Source organism: Sphaerodactylus townsendi, linkage group LG03 (genome assembly GCF_021028975.2).
Source record: "Sphaerodactylus townsendi isolate TG3544 linkage group LG03, MPM_Stown_v2.3, whole genome shotgun sequence".
NCBI classification, from domain to species: domain Eukaryota; kingdom Metazoa; phylum Chordata; class Lepidosauria; order Squamata; family Sphaerodactylidae; genus Sphaerodactylus; species Sphaerodactylus townsendi.
This window is the reverse complement of record NC_059427.1, coordinates 17,881,886-17,908,029: the sequence shown is the minus strand read 5'-3', so window position 1 is coordinate 17,908,029 and position 26,144 is coordinate 17,881,886. Positions and strand designations below refer to the sequence as shown.

At 48.5% G+C, this 26,144-nt stretch overlaps 1 protein-coding gene across 1 annotated transcript in view; it reads left to right on the top strand.

Annotated features, from left to right (window-relative positions):
* The first annotated feature begins 13,455 nt into the window (after window positions 1–13,455).
* Window positions 13,456–26,144, top strand: part of GABBR1 (gamma-aminobutyric acid type B receptor subunit 1) — a 208,170-nt gene continuing 195,481 nt past the window's right edge. The window contains 1 exon segment of the mRNA XM_048487278.1: window positions 13,456–13,952. The gene's annotated coding sequence lies outside the window, so the exon portion shown is untranslated.

Here is a 26,144-nt window from a genome sequence, read left to right as displayed (position 1 = left end):
GACTTGAACTGGGGTCTTCTAGATCATGCATTTGACTGACAGGCTACCCACCCTAGGATAGAACAGAGTGGTTTGAGAGGAGGAGGAGGAGAGGACGAAGAGGAGTTTGGATTTATATCCCTCTTTCTCTCCTATAAGAGACTCAAAGGGGCTTACAATCTCCTTGCCCTTCCCCTCTCACAACAAACACCCTGTGAGGTAGGTGGGACTGAGGCAGCTCCATAGAGCTGTGACTAGCCCAAGGTCACCCAGCTGGCATGTTTTGGAGTGCACAGGCTAATCTGAATTCCCCAGGTAAGCCTCCACAGCTCAGGCGGCAGAACGGGGAATCAAACCCAGTTCCTCCAGATTAGAGTACACCTGCTCTTAACCACTGCGCCACTTAGTGGTGCTAATTGTTTGTCCAAGCAGAGATCCTTCATTGGTTTTATCAACCTATAACTGTGTAAAGGACATTTTCTCTAAAATACCAAGGGTTATTATCACCTTTTAGCCACTCCACACTTCTTGAAGCAAAGACACTTCCTGGGTATACACTGGCATTTCCCTGCAGCAAAAGCCCTGTTTACCTTTTACAATGTACATCCTACCTGCACATGCATACACATTTGTAATAGCCAATATGGATTCACAACAAATGAAACTTAGGAGCAGTACCTGGATAAATGTGGGGCATGTATCACATGTTCAAGCTGTGCATGCATTGACTGTAACGTTACTCAACGCGCATATAAAGACCGATGAAGTGTACACTTAATATGCATTCACTGTAACTTGTGAGCAGGGTTAAAAAGGGTTGACATACATATCTCTAATGGGAATGAACTCAACATCTGGAAACCTTTTGTCCAATTTGGCATCACAGGGGTGTTTCCAAGTCTCACGTATCTGCTTCCCGATGCAAAGCATGTACCTACGGCAAGTGAGTTGGTTGGATGTGCTAACTATTATAATAGTTAACATGTTGGAATAGGCCTCGAGAGACCTGAGTTTAAATCTTCATTCAGCTCTAAAGCTCACTGGGTGAACTTGTGCTAATTGGTCTCTTTCAGACTCATGTACTTTGCAGGGTTGTTGCAGGAATGTTGCTGAGGAGGGAAGCGTCATGTATGTTGGCTTGAACTATGTCGGGGAAGGGGAAGGGGAGGAAATACAAAATACGACTGACTATTTGTGCAGTTGCATCACAGTCTATGCAGGTTTCTATCCTGATTTCACGTTCTTGACTGCATCTGCAGGTGGGAGCTAGTTCAGAGGCATAGCGCCAATGGGGCAGGGCAGGGTGTGATGCCCCGGGTAGGGCCATGACCAGGCTGTGGCGGGGGCGTTCTGGAAGCATTCTGGGTGGGGGTGGGTGGCGGCCCAGGCAGAGTTTCCCCTCGCTCGGCCTCTGAGCTAGTATGATAGAATATACCTCCAAGTTAAAAACAAATCCTTGCATGTAGAAAGCTAAAGGTCAGGAAGAATGTTTCTATCCTGATTTCAGATAACATGTTCTCGACTGCATCTGCTATATATATACCTCCACGTTAAAAAAAATATACCTCCACGTTAAAAATATACCTCCACATTAAAAAAAAATCCTTGCATGTAGAAAGCTAAAGGTCAGGAAGAATGTTAAAACAGGGCACTCTTTCCCTGATATCTAGTTTTCTACATGGATCTCTGACCTTCTCCGTAATATCAGCTTCTCTACACAGGGGAAATTATTTTGTATGGAGATGGATTCCGCTCGGCAATCTCCCCCTCTTGCAGTAGTCCAATCCAGGCGCAATTTACTGCCTCAGGGCCACCAAGACATCTGTCACAGGCAAAATATCAAAGAGAAGCAAGACTCCTTGAAGAGTATTAATTGTCGATGGGGCTTCTGAAAGAACTCCTGCTCCCATTGGGGAGTTCTGGCACACCCAGTCCCTTACTTGATTTATTGCACTACTAACAACATGCGGGCTCCCAGACACATTCCTGTTGGGACACGGAGCAGGCTGGAAAAAAACTGCCTAAGAACTATTGTGCTCTTATGTCACTGTCTTTAGCCCCCTCATGTCCTTCGCAGCGGGGGCTGCTACTTTTTGAAATCTCTCCCCCCCCCACACACACACACTTGTGCTGTGCATCTTTTATTATCTCTGTCAGTCATTTTATTGGCGCAACTTGAAAAGTGTTTGACAGTCTTCGGCTCCGATCCAGCAGAACGCCTGTGGAGGAGCCAAGGCTGGGCACATGTAGTCCTTCTTTAAAATGTCACCTCGTCACCCCTTCCCCCACAACCTGAACTGCTACTGGGGAGGGGAGGTCTGACTCCCACCTCCTCCTCCCCCTCCTGATCAGCAACATTGAAGCTTTTTAAAACAAGGTAGCCTGTCAGTTGGGTCTATTGGCGGTGGACAGTGCCGTCAAGTCACGGCTGATTCAAAGCGACCCTGTAGGTTTTCAAGGCAGGAGGCGTTTCAGAGGTAGTTTGACGTTGCCTGTCTCTGTGTAGCAACCCTGAACTTCCATCTAAGCACTAACCAGACCTGACCCTGCTTAGCTTCTGAGGTCTGAGGAGACTGGCCTCGCTTGGGTTATCCAGGGCTATTGGGGTCGATTGGAGAACTGTATATTGAGCAAGTGTGGTTTATGCACACAGCTTCTCATGCAGAGAAGGAGACATATGGAGAAGCTGGTTTCCATGTGCATCAAACCTCTAATTGGATCGGGGTGTTTAGCCTTATGCTACAAGAATTGGTGTTTGAACTTATGTGAAACTGCCTTCTACGGATTCAGACCTTCGGTCTATCAACGTCAGTATTGTGGACTCAGCTTGCCCAGGTCTTGAATCAAGGTCTTTCATATGATCTAGCCTTTTTTACTGGAAATCCCAGGACTTGAACTTGGCACCCACCTTCAGTTTACAAATGTGCTGCAACTGAGCTGTTGCAAAAGCTAAAGGTGGATCTATGCATTCTGAAAACAACAACACTTGAAGGGGGAAGTTGGAAAGTGCTGAACCCTTCTCTTGCCTGCTCAGACTTCCCTGTAAATCCCTCTCTAGCCTGCGTGGTCCAGGCCAAGCAGGGTCCGTCCTCATTGGATGGGAGACCACAATGGAATGCCAGGATTACTATGCAGAGGAAGGCAATGGCAAACCACCTCTGGCAAACCACTTGAGCTGTGGAGGTTTATCTGGGGAATTCAGATTAGCCTGTGCACTCCCACACACGCCAGCTGGGTGACCTTGGGCTAGCTAGTCACAGTTCTTCTGAGCTCTCTCAGCCCCACCTTCCTAACAGGGTGTTTGTTGTGAGGGGGGAAGGGCAAGGAGATTGTAAGCCCCTTTGAGTCTCCCGCAGGAGAGAAAGGGGGGATATAAATCCAAACTCTTCTTCTTCTTATACCTGCTACTCTGACAACAGGTTCTTCCTCTTCTTCTTCCTCTTCCTCTTCCTCTTCCTCTTCTTCCTCTTCTTCCTCTTCTTCCTCCTCTTCCTCTTCCTCTTCCTCTTCCTCTTCCTCTTCTTCCTCTTCTTCCTCTTCTTCTTCTTCTTCTTCTTCTTCTTCTTCTTCTTCTTCTTCTTCTTCTTCTTCTTCTTCTTCTTCTTCTTCTTCTTCTTCTTCTTCTTCTTCTTCTTCTTCTTCTTCTTCTTCTGTTTATCTCATTCTTTGAAAACCTTACAGCAGCGATGTCAAACAATCTGAGCTGGGGAGCTTGCTCGGGGGTGGGGGGGTGGGACTGCTAGTATGTCATCATAAGTCAGCTGCAACTCGAGGTAACTTTACACACACACAGTCTTTTGAAACTGTTCACCAAAGACCGGAAGTAAAGATGCTTGCAGGGAAGATGGGAGTGGGGAGGGATTTGCATGGGAATAACGGCCAGCCTGGGTAGGGATAAGCATCCAGGTGTCACGTTGTTTCTCCCTCATTAGCGATACTTCCACCCCCGTACTCAGGTTGCCCTTGGCCAATATGGTTTTTGGAAACGTGCAATTGCTGGAGGGGATGCGTAGTGGAGCCAGTACTCCTGTGGAAGGAATGTTTAATGTGTTAGTCCTTGAAACCACCCTTGTGTGGGTGGGACACCATGATTTCTGCTGAACAGATGGGGAGTGAAGTCTGAGAGACAGTGAAGTGTGTCATGCGTCCACACCTTGTGTGGGACGAAGCCAGGCCCGGTTCTCACTTCACAGTAACGCTCCCTCCAAAGACCTCTGCACTGTGCCAACCTCCCTGGACAGTCTTGCAATCTATTCCTCTTGCAGCTTGTTGGCAGTCAGGGGTGCAAAGACTTTGCAGGGACAGAGCCACAGACTTCATCTTCCATAATGATACTGATGACCTTGTTTGAATGAATGTTGGATTGATCGTTGCTGGTGTGTTGTAGAATCTCTTCCTGCCTGTGTTTTACCCCCTCCCTCTTTGCATGCTTCGGTTGCCAACAGGAACACGAGGGAACGTATGAAGCAAGCATGAAAAAAAGAACTTTTCCTTTTCCCCTCCCAGGAAATCAAACCATTTTATAGTACCTGGAAATGCTTGGAGGGGTGTTTTTTTTTAAAGAAAATAAAAATCAATTGAAGTGGAATTCTTTCAAACACACATAGAACTGAGGGCTGCAATGGAATGTCACTCAACATTCAGGTGTACCAGTGCAGTAAGTTTTCCAGGGCATCATGTTAAATTCTACAGGAATCTACAGTGTATTCTGAAGGAAAAGCAAGATGTGGGGGAAACTGTCGAGGAGTGGGCAGAGTCTCATTCTTCATGGGTTCTGCAGCATTTAAAAATGTATTACATACCATTCTTATCTTAGGTATTTACATACAAAAATGGCAAAGATTCTGAAGCTGCAGTCCTTCGCAGTTAGCAAAAATGCAGGAAATAGCCATGGTAGCTGTGCTTGTGCTGTCACACTTACTGTATCTCCACTTGCATTTTGCTTGCACAAGATCTTCTGCAACCAATGTCCGGCCTCTATAATGTACAGGGAAGGCAGGGCCAAGCCTTGGTCAAGATCTTGCACAAGCAAAACTGCACTATGCCCATTTATGTTTTCACTTGAGCATTTCTGGACCAAACTATGCCTCTGGACAGAATCATATAGATAACACAACTGAACTGTATGCATGTTTACTTGGAAATAGGTCTGTCTTTGTCCAACAGAGCTTACTTTTGAGTGACAGGGCCTATGCATCATGCCCGCTTGCATCGACATCAGTGGAGTTCAGAGTACACATACTTAGAATGAGACTATTATTTGGACGCAAGCACTGAAATCTAGCAGAATTGCATCCCAGGGTCCATTCTTAACATGTAGATGACCTCAAATTCCATCATCATCTCTGAATGGAAGATATTATGTAGATAAGAATGTGTTTTATATCAGCTCAATCCATCGGATATTCCAGGTCAGGGGTCTGAAACCTGCGGCTCTCCAGATGTTCATGGACTACAAATCCCATGCTGGCAGGGGCTGATGGGAATTGTAGTCCATGAACATCTGGAGAGCCACGGGTTGCGGAGCCCTGTTCTAGGTGACTCTCTGGCAAGAGGCCTAGCAGGATTTCAGGTTGGAAAATATCATTCAGCATATGAAATGGTACTGAGTATTGAGTCAGATCCCTGGCCTATCAAAATCAGGATTGTAAACTCGGACTGGCAGCTGCTCTCCAGGATTTCAGTAACCTTCCACATGGGTATTACCTGATCCTTTGCACTGGACATGTTGAGGATTGGACATTTCACCTTCTGCATGCAAAGCAGGTACTCTGTTACTGTACCCCAGTTCCCCCACAGCTGGCTTACCTATTAAAATATTTATCCCTCACTTTTCCTCATGAAGAAGCTCCAAGGCAACTGACAGAATTAAGCCATTAAAAGCATCACAGGTTTAAAACCAACAAAAGCACAACCTCAGAAACATGTGTCTGCAGATTAGGCCCGTTAAAAGCCCGGCTAGCGAAATGGCCCGGCTTGTAGTGTTTGCAGAGAGCTACTCTCCCTGAAAGGTGGCATTCCCATCACCACCTCCAAGGGAGCCTGGCTGCCACGAGGGAACTACAATGCAGAAAAAGAGGCACAGACTCCTGGCAAGCTGATGCCAGACACACCACATCTTGAGTTGGGGAAAAAAAGGAAAGCCGAGTCCAGTGGAACTTTTAGAAGATCCAGGAAATGTGTGTGGAATGCTGTGGTCCCCTCAAGAAATGTGGCCCCCAAGCTATGAAGGACTTCAAAAGTTACAACCAATTGGGCTTGGAAGCAAATGAACCATCATTGGAGGTGTTTTAAGAGGGGTAAGATATGTTCCCATTAGGGAGCCTCTGAATATAATTGGGCTGCTGCACTGAGCGAGTGTCATATCTCCTACATCTGAGATCCTTCAGTCAGAGATGTCAATGTTTACCTCAGGTGCACAGTGCGGCTGCTTCCCCCTCTCTTAGAGCTCAGGTAAGGCGGGAATAAACATTGTTCTGCTGTAGACCCTGGAGAGCTGCTGTCAGCTGCCATCAACAGTGCTGATTTGGTTGGTCCAGTGATCTAATTCAATCAAAGGCCTTTTGAGATGTTCAGCATATGCAAGACTGAAAGGGGGAAGGCTACCCTGTCAGGTAATGTCAGAGAAGGAATTTGAACTGGAGCGTCTTATGTCTAGGTGATAGGCAAAATAATATCAGGACCAAGGGAAGTAACAGGTGAAGAGATTTATCCTTGGCATTTGAGTTCTTTTTTCTTCTGCACTTGTGCTGCTGCTGGTGCGGCCCTGACTTCTTCCCAAGTCCCATGTTAGCCATTTGGCCAGTAGCATTTCTCACCAGATCCATTTCCAGCATTAATTCGCTGCTGTGTGGAAGCGAGCATGACTTCTGCCTGTAGGAGCAGCAGTGGCATAGGAGGTTAAGAGCTCATGTATCTAATCTGGAGGAACCGGGTTTGATTCCCAGCTCTGCTGTTTGAGCTGCGGAGGCTTATCTGGGGGGATTCAGATTAGCCTGAACGCTCCCCCATACACCAGCTAGGTGACCTTGGGCTAGTCACAGCTTCTCAGAGCTCTCTCAGCCCCATCTACCTCACAGGGTGTTTGTTGTGAGGGGGGAAGGGCAAGGAGATTGTAAGCCCCTTTGAGTCTCCTACAGGAGAGAAAGGGGGGATATAAATCCAAACTCTTCTTCTCTTCTCTTCTCGATTGTCATCCGTAATACAGATGTATGCCTGTGTGCATGTGTCTTCCTATGTGTACAACTGCCACATGGTTTATGCACCATTTCCCACATGGGAATCACTTGCACGTAGGAATTCAGACCCAGCCTGCGCCACCCTCCCCCCTTGCCCTTTAGCAGGAGGGACCGATGCAAATGCATTAATAACTTGTTTCTGCATATTTCAGGCTCGGGTGAAGTGCACGAATGGGAGGGCAAGGCCGGGAACAGGGGGGGGGACAGCAGGGGGAGCAACTCAAGCTCTCATCCCAGGGTGAGCCTGTTCCCTGCCCACTCCATCTGTTCCAGTCACCAGCCTGCTGTGTGTGGGATCAGAGGCGCTGGCTGTTTGTTGATCAAAGCGCTCCTGGAGCTGGAGATGCTGGATCAGTGCTCAGTGGGAGCCGGCGGCTGGTGCTTTAACCCTGCCTTGCCCAGCATCTATTGACCCCTTCCTGTGAAGGATGCTGATATAAGACTTATTCTTATAAGACCGGCGCTAAAGGGAAATAGTGCCAGTGGGCACTGAGGACGTGGTGGAGCATAGTGGCTAAGGCAAGGAGTTGTGGTTTGGGAGGCTGCTGGTTCAAACACATCACAAGCTCAATTGGTGGCCTTAGGTAAACCTCGGTCCCTTGGTATCTGCCTTACTAGCCTACCTCACAGGGCTGGAGTAAGGATTTGTGCGATTATATGCTGCAGAAAGCCATAATCACACAAACCAAAAGCCATATAATTTGTTATTAAGACCAGCCAAGATGAACTCAATTGATACACTAATTCCTAATGGGACAGCCATGTCAATCTGTGCCAGCAGAATTCAGTAGGAGGCCAAACAAGGTTTATTTCAGCATAAGCTTCCGTGAATCTGATTCACGAACGCTCATGCTCCAGTTAGGGTGGCCAGCTTTGGTTTGGGAAATAGTGGGGATACTTAGGGGTGGGTGCATGAAGAAAGTGAGGTTTGGGAATGGGGCATACTGCCATAGAGCCCACCAGCTGAGGGCTGTTTTCTGCAGGGAAACTGATCGCTGTTGCTGGAAGATCACTTGGAGGGAGATCACCAGCTGCCACCTGGAGTTTGGCAACCCTAGCTGCAGGGCCTCCTGCTCATCTTTATGGCAATGCTGGACTCCTGTTTTGGCCAAACAATACGCTAGCTTTCAAGTTCTCCAGACCTCTTTATCAGGCTGGATGTTAAAGAGCAAGAGAGAGAAAAATAAAATGGCAGGGGGAGGGGGGAGAAGAATAAAGACGTCTCAGGCTATGACATCATGGCCCTTTGCAAGCAGCCTGTGTAAAATGGCAAGCAAGTAATATGAGGATGTGCTGTGTGATTGGTGGAGGGGTGTGTGGCTCCGAAGCAAAGTGTCTGCAGCAGTGGCGTAGGAGGTTAAGAGCTCATGTATCTAATCTGGAGGAACCGGGTTTGATTCCCAGCTCTGCCGCCCTGAGCTGTAAGGAGGCTTATCTGGGAAATTCAGATTAGCCTGTACACTCCCACACACGCCAGCTGGGTGACCTTGGGCTAGTCACAGCTTCTCAGAGCTCTCTCAGCCCCACCTACCTCACAGGGTGTTTGTTGTGAGGGGGGAAGGGGCAAGGAAGATTGTAAGCCCTTTGGAGTCTCCTGCAGGAGAGAAAGGGGGGATATAAATCCAAACTCTTCTTCTTCTTGGCATGCAGAAGTCTCAGGTCCAATCTGTGGTTAAAAGGGCCAGGCAGTGGGGGATGTCCAGTGCTTCTGCCTGATTCTCTGGTGAGCAGCTGCCAGTCAGAACAGACGCCACTGACCTCGAGGGAACAAGAGTCTGGTTCCGTATAAGGCAGCTCCTAGGGTTCATATGATCATACGTGTGCAGCCCATGGAATAGTAAAGCATTAAATTCTTTTACTATCCCAAGTCCCAGAGTTCCAAGAATTCTTAGCAGCTCCTTTGGAGTTCTGTGCTTTCACGGATACAGTTGAGAGGAGGGGGGGCTATTTCTCACTTCAGCCACTAAACTCCCGAAGGGAAGAGGCCGGATTTAGCAACTGCCCTCAAGCTGTTCCTGAGTACAGCTATACCCTACAGACCAGGCAGGTCCCTTTTGGATCTTCACGTGCCTGGACCTCTGCAGCCAAACATGTAACACAACAGGCTGCCCTATGGTGGCTAGATGGCGTCAGTCATGTCTCAGGTGGGGTGGCTAAGGGAGAGTCTGGTTTTCAAAACAATGTGTGCGTGTTAAGGAGAACTTTCACTTGCCTCACCTCCCTGAGCGATCTTCTTCTTGCCGCAGGTGCTTTTCCTCCAGCTCATCTTGAAACCGGAAATGGGCCAGGCTGGGAAGAAAGTTGCCTGGAGCAATGGAGCTCAGAGAGGCAGTGGAAGGAGGGAGAGAAAGAACTCCATTCCCTTGGTTTGCTATCAAAATGAGATTTCTCCTGCTTTGTCCATCTGGGAGACCTGGGTTCTAATTCTCGCTCACCCGTGAAGCTCCCTGGGTGATTTGTAGTCAGTCAGTCATTCTCTCTCAGTTTCATGTCGCTAATAGGAAAGCAATTCATATCTTGCTCTGAACTCCTTGGTGGGAAGGGCAGGATAAAAAGGTGCTAGATCAGGGGTAGGGAACCTGTGGCTCTCCAGATGTTCTGGAACTACAATTCCCATCAGCCCCTACCAGCATGGCCAATTGGCCATGCTGATAGAAAACTGATAGAATTATGGATCCTGTTTATCTGGAGAAAGGCCCAAATTCCCAACTGGAAACTACTCAAGTGGGGTAAATGGGTGAAGAATCGATATGGCTGCTGTGTGATGTCTCGTTTAGCCCTCCTGTTCTCACCTGTAGTTGAATATAAATTGCTGAATTATGGACCAGGTACAACGGGAGATTGCAGGACTTCCTTTCTGAGAAGGTTTCCAGTGAAGACTAGATTGGTTGCTGTCCTGCCCCCCAAGTGAATCTATTAGAGGTGCCCTGTACTTGGCTAGGACAGAGTGAGGAAGACACAAGCCAGGTTCAACAGTTCTTACAATGGGTTTATTACTGGAGAGAAACAAGACCCTAACTCCTCCCTTGGGTCTATCTAATCAGAGTACTTGCTTGTCTTGAGCAGGTTTGAAGCTGTAGACCAGGGGTCTTCAAACTATGGCCCTCCAGATGTTCATAGACTACAATTCCCATGAGCCCTACCACTTGATCATGCTGGCAGGGGCTGATGGGAATTGTGAATCCATATTTATCTGAGGAGGAACTCCTCATTGACTACCCTACTATCAGGCCCTAGTGTCTTCTCTTGGTTGCTTTCAAGGAAGTCCACTGAGTCTTGCTTCCTTTCAGTTCTTTCAGGCTTTGTCCAGTTCTAACTGCTGTTAAACTTAACTTGTGCTCTATGGACCACCATATAATAATATGGACATCACGAATATTCTGGTTTCCAACTACCATTAGCACCTCACTCTGACTGACTGGCTAGAACTAAAACAGGGGATTGCTGGGTAAAGAAAGGAAACTGCCTATTGGGAAATGTCTTAAAGGGACCGAGGCTAAATAAAATACCCTCCCTTAGAAGACTTAACAATGAACTAAAACCATGCTAACTATGGGGAAACTGAGGCTTAACGGGGAAATAACAAAAGCCTCTGTGGAGGCATGACAGTTGCCATGTCTCCTTATGAGCAAGAGATTGAATTATGGTGCCACCAGTGCTTTCTTTACACCCGTACAGACCATTTCAGAGAGGTGTTTCCCAGAGTTGTCATCCCACCCAACAGTGGTGTGATTAAATAAATGGGGTGGCCACATCTTTCTCAATGAACTGTTATTTCCCCCTCCTCTGACAGGGCAGCAACTGGGTGGAAAACCCACACATAAATAACCCCATCAATGTTGTTACAGGATTTATGCACATGCTGAGGCCACAAGCTGGAGAGATGGTGAAGTGCAGTGGATAGGATACTGGATGAGGAGCTGGGAGACCCAGGTTCAAATCTTGACTCTGCCATGGAAGTCCACTGGATGACTCTGGGCCCAATCACTGTCTTTCAGCTCTATATCACTGGGTTGATGTGAGGATAAAACAGAGGAGGGAAGAATGTTGTTGTAGGTCTCTTTGCATCCCCATTGAGAAGAAAAGTACGGCATAATTTTTTTTAAATGAAAAATAGATTTAATTTTTGTTCATATTTTTACCCACTTACTCAGAAGTTGTCCCAGAGAGATCCTTAGAATCTCTAGGGGAATCATAACGCCGCCCCCACCCCTGCACTGCTGGTTTCCTGCAAATGGGGGCAGAGAGGGAGTGGTTAATGAAAGCCCCTTTGTGGTCTCTCTTTAGCAGGGCCCATCAGCCTCCAGGAGCAGATAATCCACCAATCTGCCTAATCCTTTAAGGATGGTGGGTGGTGATTCCCAGGGTAGAGACAGGCAGATGGAAAACAGAATGGGGTTATGGCATCCTTGACCCTTTTGCGGGGAGGGGGTGGAGAGATTCGATTAGCAGCCCCTCGAAGCTCTGTGTGACTGGATCCTCAGGGTGTCCTTTGGAAAGGCAAAAGAGCTTGTCCAAGTTCTGCGAAGGTGGGCTAAGAGCGGAGAGGAGGAGGATTGGCTTACATATCCGCGTGCGTTTGGCGTGTACCGTTTTCAGCACCTCGGATTTTTGTCAATGTGTCTGCACTCGAAATAGTGTGGCACCAAATGGTGCGCCCGGAATCGATGCCAAAGGACGCAGACAGACTGAGGGAACCTCACACAGAGAGCTCGTAAGCGGAGCTGCCGAGAGCCAGGCAGGACTTGCAGAGCCTAGTTGTGGTAAGAACTACAGCTGCGGAGCCACATTGTCACAGGGCATCAGGGCATCAGGGCACAGACAGCGCTAACCTACCGAGGCTGACTAGAGGGGGGCTGTCAGCAGAAGCTTCCCTCAGAGGTGCAAGCCATAGGCACTGGCACCCAACCACCGATGCATGCTCCCCATGGGGCCCCTCCCCCAATGTTCCCTGAGAGCCACCCCAAGCCCTACACAAGCATTCATTTGCACTCAGTGGCTTTGGGCAGAGGCCACTCCACAGTGCTGCTTACACCTCGATTGCACACTGCCCAGTCAGTTAGGGAAAGAACAACAGAGAACAAGCGGCAGAGGAAGCCCTGCGGGGAGCCATCTAAAATCTCGCTGCCGGAGATGAAAAGCGGGGGAAATGCTGCCTGCGAGTCTGAGGTAAAAAAAGGTCTTCACCTGACAGCGGGGAGATAAGCGGACCAGCACTTTGGCGAGAGGCATTTCATCAGGCGGGGGCGCCGCCTCCCAAAGCGCCCATTGTGCTCTCCTTTCCATTGTGGACCCGGGTGGTCGCCCGCCTTGCCGGGATCTGCCTTTGAAAGTAAGACCGCTCGTCTGAGCCTCCTATTGAATACCAGCTCCCTTCTGCTTTCAAAAAGGAGGGGGGAGGGGAATCAATTTAGGAGGATTTATAGGGGGGAAAAACACCTGCCACGTTTTCAACGACCATCACAACAAGCGACGGCTCTCCAAGGCGTTGGCATCGTGTGAAAACACAGCGGCTGCCCCCAACCCCCACCTCCCCGCTCATCCCTAAGGGCACTCTCCTTTCCTACACACACCCCTGGGAAATGGCAACTGCGAAAGCGGCTCGCCGACGCCGCTTATCCGCACACGCAAAGACTCTCCCCCGAAGCACTCAGGCGCAGTCAGGCGCGGCACCGCTGCCCGCTTGCCTGGGCGACGTTCACACCATCCATCATCCCCAGTTACACCCACCCGCCGTGCAGGCGGACGCTCCCGCGCAGACAACGCGCCGCGCACCCCGGCCAAGCAGCCGCCCGGGCTTCGTTCCCGGGTTTCAGCACCCGGGGCAGCTCCCTTTGCTCAGCACCCTGCACTTAGGACCCTGGACAGCTCCCCCGGCTCAGCTTGGCGACTTGGAGGGGTGTTTTTTGGCTCGGCTCCCTTGCTCAGCACCTTGGACAGCTCCCCCTTGCCCCAACACCCCGGACTCAGCACCCTGGACAGCTCCCCCCAGCTCAGCTGGGCGACTTGGCGGTTTACCTGGCCGCCCCTCCCCTTGGCCGCCCCACCGCGCAGCCGGGGAGACTCTCTCCTGCTCCTGCCCCATTAATACGGAGATACACGCAGGCGCGCACACACCACACACACCGTCACGTTCACACACAGGCCCCTCCCCGCCTTCATCATCATCCTTTTATCCATCCATCCACCTCCTCCTTCGCCGGAGAAAGCAGCGGCAGCCGCCCCAGCCAGCGGAGGAGGCGGGCTGAGACGGACAAGCCGGGCCCACCCCTCCCTTCCTTTCCCAGCACCGGGCATCCTCCGCCTCCTGTCTTTGGGCGGTATCTGCTCCCCTTCCGCCGGGTCCACAGCTGCTACTCTAGGAGATCCCAATCGCCGCCGCTAGCGTTTCCCCCGGCTCCCTCACTTGGATCGCTTCGGATCTAGTGTTGGGGTCTGCCCGCCGCCGTCCCTGGCTTCCTCGCTCCCCGCCGAGGTTGATTATTTCTCCCAGCTGGGACCTCTCCATCACCCAGAAGGCTGTCCCTTTCCACCATCTCCTGCATCCTCTCGCCGATCTATCCGCTCCTGGGGCTCTCTGCCTCCGGGATGGCTCTGCCGGCGGTGGGCATTGGCAATCATCGCTGATCTGGATCTCGCCTCTTCTAGGATCTCTGCCTGTCTTGGTCGCCAAGGGGACCCTGCCCATCCTCCACACCTGGCGCGGAATCTTGCCTACCTTGGATAGCGCCCGAGGTAGGACTTCATTCCTTTTGGCCTACAATGAATTGTGGGGTGGGGTGGGGGGGGAGAGACAGTCCTCCATTCCTGCTATCACACCCACTGTATTTTTATTATTGGGGGGGGGGGAGGGAGTGGATTGTCTAGGGTTAATTGACAGGAAACAGGGACAGGTTGGATGAAGGGAGCTTTCTTTAGGTGGGGAGAGCGCTGTGGGGGGGGCACAGAGGGTTGGGCAAGAGGGTTGTTGGGCTGGGAGGATCAGAGCATCAGTTCTTGATACTACCCGAGTGGCAAAATGCCAGAGTCCCCCCCCGCCCCCCCTTCCCTTTACTTCCCATGGGCCAGGAGACAATTTACAGAGCTGGTGCTTTATAGCAAGGCTTGGATTTATGTCTGGTGCCTGCCTGGGTGATAGATGCCTTTCCCCAAAGCTAGGCCAGGGAGACAGCTTAACAGGAAAGACCAAGACAGCTCCACTACCTATTTTTTTTGCTTGACTTGCTATGCACCAAAAAAGGTTCTGCCCTCTGGAGACCCAGATGGGGAAGGGAGGGTCCATTACTAGGGGAGGACTTAGCAGGAGGTTTACACACCAAGGTCCAGTGCCACCTTCTTCTCCTTTTATCCTGATCTCCTCCTGCCCTGCCTTTCTGCCTGGCATTCTCCTCCTCCTGTTTTCCTCCCCACTTCCCTGCCCCATGTCTCTGTCACCCATACTGTGCCTTTCCCAAAGGAGCTAGCACTCCCTTTATCTCAGGAATTTCTTTTGAGCATGTGGCACGAGCCATTCAGAACAGCTTAACTTAGCAGCACCAGAGCTTTTTTTTTCCTGGGTCAGGTTGGCAGTTCTGATACCAGGGCACCTTTTGGGCTCCCCTTTTCAGCTTGCAAACTATTGGGATTTGGATGCTGCTTTTTTAATCCAAAGAAAAGAGGATTTATATACGTAGTTGTGGGTGTTGGTGGTAACCATAGGGAGGAACCTGCTTTAGGATAGGGGATGAACTATGTGGTCTTTGGGTCCCTTTTGGCTCCACAAAGCATTGTGCTATTTGTAATCATGTTGCTCCCTGTCAACAACTTTTCCAAGCCCACCTCCAAGATTGCTCCCCACCAACCCACAACTCAGCCTCCTTGTCTAACTCCTTGATAGCCAAGAACTCCCTTATTTATACCGTCCTCCTCGGTCTTCCTGTGCCTAGAAACTCTTGGCTTGTGCACATCTGACCTCTCTGCATCGCCTCCAGCACACCTTTAGGCACTGACTAGAAACTGTTCAGCAGAACTGAACAAGTGCTTATTCAGGGGTAACTGCATGGAGACAGATCAAGAGGATTCCAGGATCAGTGGTACAGGTACCACCGAATCTGTGCACAAAGCCCAAAGGCTAGGACTGCAAAGGAGAGTGTGGCCTGAGACTTGGGGGGGTGGCTCAAGGGGCTGGGAGGAGTGGTGCCGAAGATGCAGCAGGCAGAAAGAGGCCAGTGAGATAGATCCCTGGCAAACTGCAGAGGCTGGCTTTCCTGTCAGTAGAGGCAGGTATGACCCGCTGTGAAATTCATTAGGTTGCTCCTCTGCTGAGGCACCTGTCTGGCAAGGGGAGTGGCCGTTGCTCTGTGACAGCGTGTCTGCTTTGCATGAGGAAGGTCTCAGGTTCAGGCCCCGACATGACTGGTTAAAGGGATCGGATAATAGGCGGTGTAGAAGCCCCCAGTGGAGAGTTGCTGCGAGTCTGGGCCAACAGTGCTGACCTGGATAGACCGATGGTCTGACTCTGCATAAAGCAGTTCGGCGTATTTAAAGAACAAGCTGTGCCCAGTCCAGAAAGTAGGGATACAATCCTGCTTCTGCTGTATGTCCCCCAGTTGCCCTCAGGTGAGCAGCCGGATTCTCTGCCTTCCCCCACACCTCATCTCCAGTTTGGGGGTAATGATGCTGACCTCCCCGTGTATTTGTTTGCAAGCATTTCCAAGGCACTGTGGGCCAGGCTCTTTGAACTCTCTGCTCAGGGGTGTCGCCGAAATGCCTCTTGGCCTGGCCTTGTTCATGAGGATAAATGCGGAAGGGATTGTAAAGCACTCAGTGTGGGGGAAAGGGTGACAGAAGCCATTAATATTCAATGGCTAAAACAAAACCAAAAGGTGGCTCAAGTCACCGAAGCTCTCTGATTAGCGTTTGCTATTTCCCACGGCGAGAGTTTGATTCCCTCGGTCTCTAAATAGATTCTGGGAGCGGATGTGTCTTAGGCTCGGCCCTGATCACATCTCTCTCTCTTTCTGTCTCTGGGGGCCTCAAGGGTAAGTGGCTGTCAGCTGCTGGGATGCTACAGTGGGAGGGGGAGGGCAAAGGGATGCTCAGAGCTTCCTTCTAGCCTGCCCCACTGGAGACCAGAGCTTCAAGCTGCCTCCCAGCAGTGCCCGGCTGAAGCCTGTGGTGCTCCAACCTCAGTGGAATCCCCCTTGCCAGCAGGACTTGGACTGCGGAGCATTTCCACTCAGCAACACCTGCCCAGCTGAGTGGGGACCCCAAGAGGAATTGAGAGGCCGAGGGCAGGCAGAGAAGGGAGAATTAGCTTCAGAAGCCTCTCTCCTTGGCCAGGCCCTGTGGCAGATCATGTCGCTAAGCAACCAGCTTAGAGACTGTTGTCAGCTTTGATTAGTGCCCGGGCTAATTACCCCGCTGGGGTCGGGAGGCAAAGCAGCTGGCAGGAGGGGCAGGCAAGCAGCTTTGCTGGGGCCCCACTTTTCTGCTCTGCTCTGCCTTGGCTGCCCACAAGCCTGAGGACTCTGGGCGGCCAACTGTCTCCTTGCCTCTGTGAGTCCTGTTGATCTTTCACGGGACCCTCTCTTGGCGCCTCTTTCTCCAACTTCTGCACCAGTTTCGTGTGAGATGAAACACCCTCTGCACCATTCTCCTGAGTTATTGCAGCCCTGCGGAAAGTCGCTGACTTCTCCCATCAAAGATACATGAATGATCCAACTTCTTGATTTCTTTATGCCATGAGCTCAAAATAATGCATTTTTTTTCTTGGTTTTATCTATATATATATCCAGGTGTGACATATATATAGTAGCCATGCTTAGCATTTATATAACACCGCTGAGTGTTCAGGGTACATCCCTGATTTACGTTCTTCGGACAACAACCTTGTTAGGTAGGAAAGTATTCACATGCAGATGGGGTGCTGTGGGGAAGGAGGCGCTGAAGTTAAGAGGGAGTGGCTTTCTTAAAGCAACTTATCATGCAGTCCTAAGGAGAGTTGAACTTCAGTCACTCACATGGAAGAGAAAAAGGAACCTTGCTCTGAAAATGAGGAAGAACGGCCATGCATAACGTCAAAGACTTTCATGGTCGCAATCAACTGACTGCCGTGGGTTTTCTGGGCTGTGTGGCTGTGGTCTGCCGGTTTTAGCTCCTAATGTTTTGCCCACATCTTCAGAGGCATATCTGTCTCTGTGGCTTGCTGTGTTGCCATGGGATTTACTGGATTTTAAAGCATCTTCTAAAATTGAAATCAAAACACATTCCATTGTTTTCCTTTACATGATTTGACTTTTTATTGACGCCTGTCAATATTCAAACATTAATACTGTGGTCCAGAATCTTATTCTGCCAGATATGTGGAAGTTACAGTGACAATAGTTTTGCAACAGTATTTTGACCTCCCCCCCCTTTTTTTTTTGATTATCTGAAAATGCTATTGTGGGTTAAAGTGGTTTCTGAGAAATGGCTTCTTTGTCTGAAGTTTTTCTACCATGTGACTTTCCTGAACGAACACCAATAATCTGTTCCACTTTTAAAAAAATGTCAAAATTCTCATGGATAGTTAGGGGTAGCTCTTGGGATCTCTTTGCACTGGGGCCTTAGCTAGACTTCCTGAATTGGAAAGGAGACAGAGAACGAGCTGACAGCTCCTCTGATCGCACCTACCAACCCTGCACATGGGAATAGAAAGAGGACAGAACAACAATTCATCCCACAGTTCCTCCCCAATTCAGGGTGGCATGGTGCAAAGAATGGGGATGAAATTCAAAATCAGTGTGTGTCAGTGAGGGTCATCAGCCAGGAGGTGTTTAACCCATCTTTAACCCATCTTGAAAGGGAGAGGAATGTTCTGCCCACCTCAAGGTCCTATCCTGCCCTGGAACTTGCACCTCCCAATGGTCCTGTGCTCCTCAAGGAGAACCCTCATCATAGCTGAACTTTGAACCTGAGTTCCTGGTTCACATTCCACTGCCCCGGCTGGCCCACATGTATACATGCCTGAATCAAAGTGCCTGAATCAAAGTCATGAGGCCATGATGACCAGATTTACCTGCTGTTGATCTTGTCTTGCATAAATTAGAGTCGCATATTAGAGTCCCGTGCCGAAGCCTTGCATGGATTTGTTGCTCACCAGATGCTGTCTTATAAGCACCGTAAAGATTGTGAGGACATTCCATTATCCCAAGTTTAGAACATGAATGTTTATGCCCGTGGTGGCGAACCTTTGGCACCCCAGATGTTATGGACTACAATTCCCATCAGCCCCTGCCAGCATGGCCAATTGTAGGGGTTGATGGGAATTGTAGTCCATAACATCTGGAGTGCCAAAGGTTCGCCACCACTGGTTTATGCCCATTTTAGTCAGCTGGCATATGGTTTTGTCGACCTAAGGGTGATGGCACGATATATGCACACACAGATGTGCAGCATGTGCGATGTGTACTCACAGCCTGAAATAGAATGGGGGTTTTACATCTTCCAGGTAGATGCTTCAAATGTCTGTTCTTTCGGTTAAAAACTCCCCAGATAGCAGGACCAGAGGAGGACTATTGAAAAAACTATCAGCTTCTGCAGTGGACAAAATGATAAATGGTAGCCCTGGGTCTGGAGGCCTTTGGGTGGCAGGATTGTGGCTCAGTGGTAGAACATCTGCTTTGCATGTTGAAGGTTCCAGGTTCAAGCCTCAGCAGCTCCAGTTAAAATAAACAACTGGGACAACTTGTGCAGCTGGTTTGAGGAACGCTTTACAGTTCATTATCCAACTTGAAACTTTACTTGGAACAGCTATGTTATGTGACGTTCTACAAAAATATTCATCTGACACAACCACAAGCCTTTGAAGTCTATATTGGAAGTCAGATTTTATCTGGAGGACTGACTAGCTCTGTGGTTTTTTGTTATCATCACTCCATTGTATGTTGTTGGATAACACCGAGTGTGCATTTGAAATTGCCTTCCATTATTCAATTAATTTCGTCACTGGAAACACGGTGGTGCCTATTGCTTGAGTTTCATATTGATGAATATATAATCACAACACACTTTTCCTGGATGTTGTGATTGATGCATTACAGGTGAGCCTATATTTAGTGCAAACTCATTGTGCTGTTCCTGGTGCGCTAACCCCCACGTTCTTTTACCATGGTGGATTCATTTACCGTATATACTTGCGTATAAGTCTACTTTTTCAGCACATTTTTTTGTGCTGAAAAAAGTCCCCCTCGACTTATACGCAAATGAACGGCTGAGCTTGCAGACTGCAAAAAAGACTTGCTTTGGGGCAGCGGCTGCCATCGCCACGCAAGCATCTTCACTGTGTAATGATAAGCTATTTGTGCTGAAGGAGAACCTGTTGGGACTTTTTAAAAGGGGGATCTTGTTGAGCATCTTCCCTATGAAACTCTGAAGAGATACTGTCTTTGAGAGTTCTATATTCCACTTCAGAACTTTTAAAGTTATTGTTGATACCATACTGTTTTTCTTTGAAATAGATATTTAAAAACATTTTTATTGGTATCTATTTTTATTTTTGAAATCTACCAGCAGCTGCTGCATTTCCCACCCTAGACTTATACACGAGTCAATACGTTTTCCCAGTTTTTGGTGGTAAAATTAGGTGCCTCAACTTATATTCAGGTCGACTTATAGGCGAGTATATACGGTAATAGACCAAGAGCCTGATTCAACATAAAGCAACTTCATGGATTTAAGTGGCATCTGTGAAGTGACAATCAATTGCTAACTTAGGTATAAAAAAGGGGTGTTGGTTGTGGCATAGGGACTTGCTCGCAGAGTATTGTGGGATGGGGAAAGTCAGGATTTTGGCTTTTTACCACATTCCTTTTCCAAAGAGTGCGCTGGCTAAACTAGTAGCCAACCAGAGCAGTAAAGGAGGGCTGAGCTATAGAGACTGAAGGGCTGTGTAAGACAAGACGTGTTTTAGGTTTGATTGTATGGGTAGGGAAACTCTGCATGTGTGTGAGAAGTTGTTTACATGACTAGATTTTTCACGTCTGGTGGCAGATCAACCCAAAAGCCACGTCCCATGTACCAACTCAGTGCATTAGTGCTCATTTGAACAGGAACATTCCCAAACACTCAGCTGACCATGGCTTGCTAGTACATACTCATTGCATGTTAGGAAATGTGCAATCAACACTTTAGATAGTGCAGTCCAATGCAGTGTTTAACTCCAATCTAAATCAGTGGGATTAGACTAGAGCAGTGGTGGCGAACCTTAGGCACTCCAGATGTTACGGACTACAATTCCCATCAGCCCCTGCCAGCATTGCCAATTGACCATGCTGGAAGGGCTGATGGGAATTGTAGTCCATAACATCTGGAGTGCCAAAGGTTTGCCACCACGGGACTAGAGTGACTCTGCATAGCATTGCAGTCCATGTGGCTAACACTAGTGGAACATCATCTGGGCTACTGTGACTGTTATGATGCCAACGATTCCTCCTTCCACTCTTAGGCCCTTTGTAAATTAACAGTTTCCAGCATGGCTGTGGGCTTCCCAGTGGGGTCTCACCGCTTTCCCTTGTTTACATGTGAGGAAGTGCCCTGCTGCTTCCCCCAAGCCTAGCCCCCATTTTGCCTGCCCCCTGCTTCTCTTGCTGCTGGGTTTGCGCAGTTGTTCGCCGTCTGTTTCTGAATTTTTTTTTAAATAAAAAGGCTGTTTCCTTGATCTATCACTCCTGGGATAGATCAAAGAAGTTGAAATAAAAACAAAAACAAAAACGGAGCCCTACCAATCTCCCGGAAATGCTGGTGGAGCTGCTATTGTGTGGGAGGGGGAAGGTGAGCAGGAGCAGAAAAGTCGAACAGAGCGAAATGCATGCTGCTCTGCTTTGCTTTCCCTGCATAGGCAGAGGGGGGAAAATCACGATTTGCCCATTCCTGGAAACCAAGGCGGTTCACTGATCTGCAACATAGTGTGTTCTGAAGAGGGTGAAATGTGTGCAATTGAGAATCTGACCCAAATGTAATATATGCTTGACCCAAAGAGGCCAAACATGCTTAAGAGGCCTTTGTTTTGGAGGGCCCATGGGATCCTGCATGTGTGGTGTTCTTCACTAGACTGGGTAGGCTGATGGGTGGATGCTTCCTCCTTGTGGTGGGAAGCTAGACTGCACAGTCTTTTGGTTTTTCAGTAGCTTCTTGGATTTTGGCTATCCTTGGTGGTGGAAAGTACTGCCAAGTCACAGCCAACCTTTGAGGGTCCCTATGAACATAGGTGGTTTGCCCTTGTCCTCCTCTGCAGAGTGACCCTCGTCTTCTTTGGTGGTCTCCCATCCAAGTCCTAACCAGGGTCAACCCTGCTTAGCTTCTGAAATCGAATGAGATTGGGCTACAGTGGGCCATCCAGGGTGTTGTCTTCATTATTCATAGATTAATCCACATCTTCAAGGTGTGGGTTTTGACCTTTAAGGCCTTACGCGGCCTGGGACCCTCGTACCTTCGGGACCGCATTACCCCATACGTCCCGGTTCGACCTCTGCGTTCAGCAGAGGCCAACTTACTGGAGGTCTCTGGCCCCTCGATGACGCGGCTGGCCTCCACTCGGGCCGGGGCCTTTACGGCTCTGGCGCCGGCCTGATGGAACACTCTCCCTCCAGCTGTCCGGGCCCTGCGGGACCTTGGAGAATTCTGCAGGGCCTGTAAGACTGAGTTGTTCCACCGGGCCTTTGGAGAGACCAGCCGCTGAGGGTGCCCCTGCCTCCTCCCCTCTGTGGGACCCACTAGTTTTTTCTTGGGAGGGTTTAAACAAGGGTTTGTGGGACGCTATGTTAGGAAATAATTGTTGTTTTTAACTATATTTATATTACCAATACTACAATGATTTTATATATGATGTTTTATGTTGTGCACCGCCCTGAGCCCCCCGGGATAAGGTGGTATATTAAATCAAATTAACAACAACAACAACAACAACAACAACAACAACAACAACAACAACAACAACAACAACAACAACAACAACAACAACAACAACAACAACAACAACAACAATAATAATAATAATAATAATAATAATAATTAACTAGTAAACTGAGGAGGCTACCAAATGGCTGTAGTGCAGCAGCTCCTCTATAAGGAGTTTCCCAGCGCAGATAATTCATTCATCATTTTGTTACTTAAGGTTTGTTTCACGTCTCCCACAATTCACACCAGAAAGAATGTTTCCTTGGCCGGGAAGAAGGGGAATAGAAACCTGCTGCAGGGGCTGTTTGACCACCCTACACTCTACTACAAGAAAGAAGTCTGGCATTTTTCGGTTTAGGAAAAGATGACGGAGGGGATATGATAGGGGTTTACAAAAGTACGAAGGGGGCATGGATAGAGATAATTTCGTCTTCTTCTCCCATAATAATTAAAATCCAGGGGCACCCAAAGAAGTTGATGGGCAGTAGATTCAGGAAAAACAAAAATAAGTACTTCTTTACTCAAAGAGTAATTTGTCAGGGATGGCACCTAGTTGATTGAGATGCATTTCTAGTTCCATACCATGGCTACATAATATACAGACAGTGATTGTCTGTATGACAATCTGGGTGATTGAGATGTATTCCTGTCAATGTAACTGCTTTTAGATGTATGTGCTTTGCCTGCTATATGATACCACTCCGGTAATGGAACGTTCTTTCCTTGATCTTGCTTTTATGGTTTCACACGCTTGGCAGAAAACTAGGCTTATCCCTGACACTCTCTACTCCCATGGGAAATGGGATGTTTCCACTGTTCTATAGGGGTAGGAGGCCAGGCGGCTTTACCTCTGTCTGACCTTGGGGCGCTTAGACTCCAGTGTAACTCTTTTTCACATTCTTTGGGAAAATGGGAGGGGGATCATTTCTGGATAAAGGGGGTCACGAAAGCCAGGTCTAGCAGAACTGGCTTCTTGCAAACTGGGTGCTTCGTTACCTTTCCAATAAACACTACTGGATCAACAGTCCAAAGTCTGTTTATTGATTCAAGGATTGAGACGTAACATAATTAAGTTGTGGAATTCACAACCAGTGGATACAGTGATGACTACAAGCATAGATGGCAACTGACTCCTGCATGGAGGACTTGTCTCTTAGTAGCTTCTAGCCACAGTGACTAAAGGGAACCTCTACATTCAGAGAAAGCAGACCTTTGAATGCCAGTGCTAGGAAGCAAGATTGGGAGAAGGCCTTGGTCCAGTGGTTCTCAACCTGGGGGTCAGGATCCCTTTGGGGGTCGAACGACCCTTTCACAGGGGTCGCCTAAGACTCTCTGCATCAGTGTTTTCCATCTGTAAAATGGATAAATGTTAGGGTTGGGGGTCACCACAACATCAGGAACTGCATTAAAGTTTTGTGGCATTAGGAAGGTTGAGAACCACTGCCTTGGTCTTTATGGCCTATTCGATGCCCCTGATTGGCTACTGTGTGAAACAGGATGCTGGACTTGATGGACCACTGCCAGGAACCAGCAGGACTCTTTCCTGCACCTCTGGGTACTGCAGAATTTTTCAGAAATAGGACAGGATTGAGTCTGAGATTGACAGGAATGAAGGGACACTCACGGCTTGAGTGTATGGATGCATCATTTGTGAGAACTGTAACTAGCCTGAGCTTCAAGTGAGGAGCAGGAAAACAAACCTGACTCACCAGATTAGAGTCAGGGGGTTGCGAGATGTAATACATTCCTAACAAAGAGCAGCAGTGGCATAGTGGTTAAGAGCAGGTGTACCTGAGCTGCGGAGGCTTATCTGGGGAATTCAGATTAGCCTGTACACTCCAACACAGGCCAGCTGGGTGACCTTGGGCTAGTCACAGTTCTTCTGAGCTCTCTCAGCCCCACCTACCTCACAGGATGTTTGTTGTGAGGGGGGGAGGAAGAGGAAGGAGATTGTAAGCCCCTTTGAGTCTCCTATAGGAGGTAAAGGGGGATATATATCCAACTCTTCTTCTTCCTCCTCTGTATAGGAGAGGAGTAAGGAAATTCCCTGAATAATTAACTACTTCCTACTGATTTCCTTCTGAGAAATTTCAGTCACACTAGTCCCTTTCTGTATGAGTTTGGTTATAAAAGGCCACCACCCAAAGACAGACATGAGCTAAACAGAATCTAGGAGTTTGTTCTACAGGCATAAATAGCAAAGGGGTTTTTCTTTCAGTTTCCTTTTAACATTCAGAGAAGGTATGTTCAGTAATTCAGAAGGTATATTCTTCTCTTCAGAACTTAAGTAACTATACACAAATTCGTTTACAGTTTATTTGCTCTTCCCAGATAAAGGTAAGCCGCAAGCGTATCAAGCTCAAATATCTGTGACTCTTCGCCTGACCACTTAGGCATGGAGTTTTTATACCTAAAATAACCTACCTCTGAGAGAACAGTACAAAAGGACAATACTGAGATTCTTGGTTCCCCTAGAGAATAGCTTCACCCTGGAAGTATCTCAAATCATGGGCTTTCAGTGAGGTGTTCTGATACCCCACTCCTTATCAAAACCCTTTTCTCTGCCCTCCTGGAACCTGGTGTCAGATCCCCAAAACTGAAACAAACTCCATGTAAAGAACAGAGGTTTATTCGTGATCTGGAGGACAGCTTGGAAAAGCCAGGATTGGCTTTCCCCGCGCAGCAGACAGTAATATGTTTCCACGTTCCCCCCCACATGAGAACAGCATGAGAAAGTATGCAGACAACAAGATAGCAAGCAATGAGCATGGCCTTGGCCAGCACCTGGTGGTACGAGGCCTAGCAGGCAGCCCAACCCCCACCCTCAGGAAAGCACCAAGCACCCCTTCTACTAGGCATCCTGGAACCCGGTTACCTTTCAGTATTTACTTCCCCCCTTAGGGATCTAATTTAATACGTTCCCTCCTGTCACATCTACATTCCTTCCTACCACCCAGTCCTTTGGCTGCTAGCTCCCATTCAACTGAAAAGTGTCAGCTTCCCCCTTTCCCCTCCCCCCTCTGCATTCCAATCAGGTGTTAGGAGGCTTAATCCTTACTCTATTGAAGATTCGGTGTGCATCAGGTGAATCCATCACATGAGGATTTTATTTATTGTCTATGTATTTCTAGACCGTCTTTCTCACTGAGACTCCGGGCAGATTACAGCAGGAGTCAATGCAATTGATAGGATGAGGCTGCTACTAAACGCAACAGGACTTGGATTGCAAAAGCAGGAAAGAAAGCATAGAGCATTAGACAAGACGTGTCAACACAGAAAATGGTATTCCAAAGTAGAGAATGTGGCAGAAAGAGCAGGATAATAATACAACAAATACACAGTAGTGCAGTCAGCAGTCCTTCTTCATCTGTCAAAGAACCTTCTTGAACCCATCACATTATAATATGGCCTTATTTCCTTTCTTGAACAATTCTACATAGTTTGCAGAAAGGCAGAAGTGTCATGATATAAAAAAAGAGAAAGGTTCACAAAAGATTCATCTTCTAGTCAGCAGAAGTTTGCCCAACCCAGAGGCAGGAGACAGTCAGTCTAGGGACAAGTGGCTACAGTTAACCTTTAACATGATTGGTGAGTTCAACTGTGGTCGTTTCCCCACTTTCCTCGACCACCCTTTGCTGCGCGCTACTCTCAGCGTGCGTCATTTCTGGCACGCTCCTGGTCTGCGCGGGGTCATCAAAAGGCGCCGTTTCGAGGAGCGCCAGGAATGATGCGCACTGAGCGCCGAAGCGATCGGGAATTGTAGCTGCATTAACGCCCGCCCACTGCATAGTTCTGTCAGGAAGTGCCACGGGACCGGTCGTGCTACACTTAGGAGAGTGGCCAGCTTTACAGCAGATAGTAAGTGGGGAAACGACCTGTGACTAGACCAATGAGAGGCTGTTGCCGGGGCAGGGGAAAAGTATCCTTGTTGGATGTATAAGATGCAATGCATTGTATAGTCTAAATTCAGAGTGTTAAACTCAGTGTGTGTGTTCACTGTGTTCTTGCTGA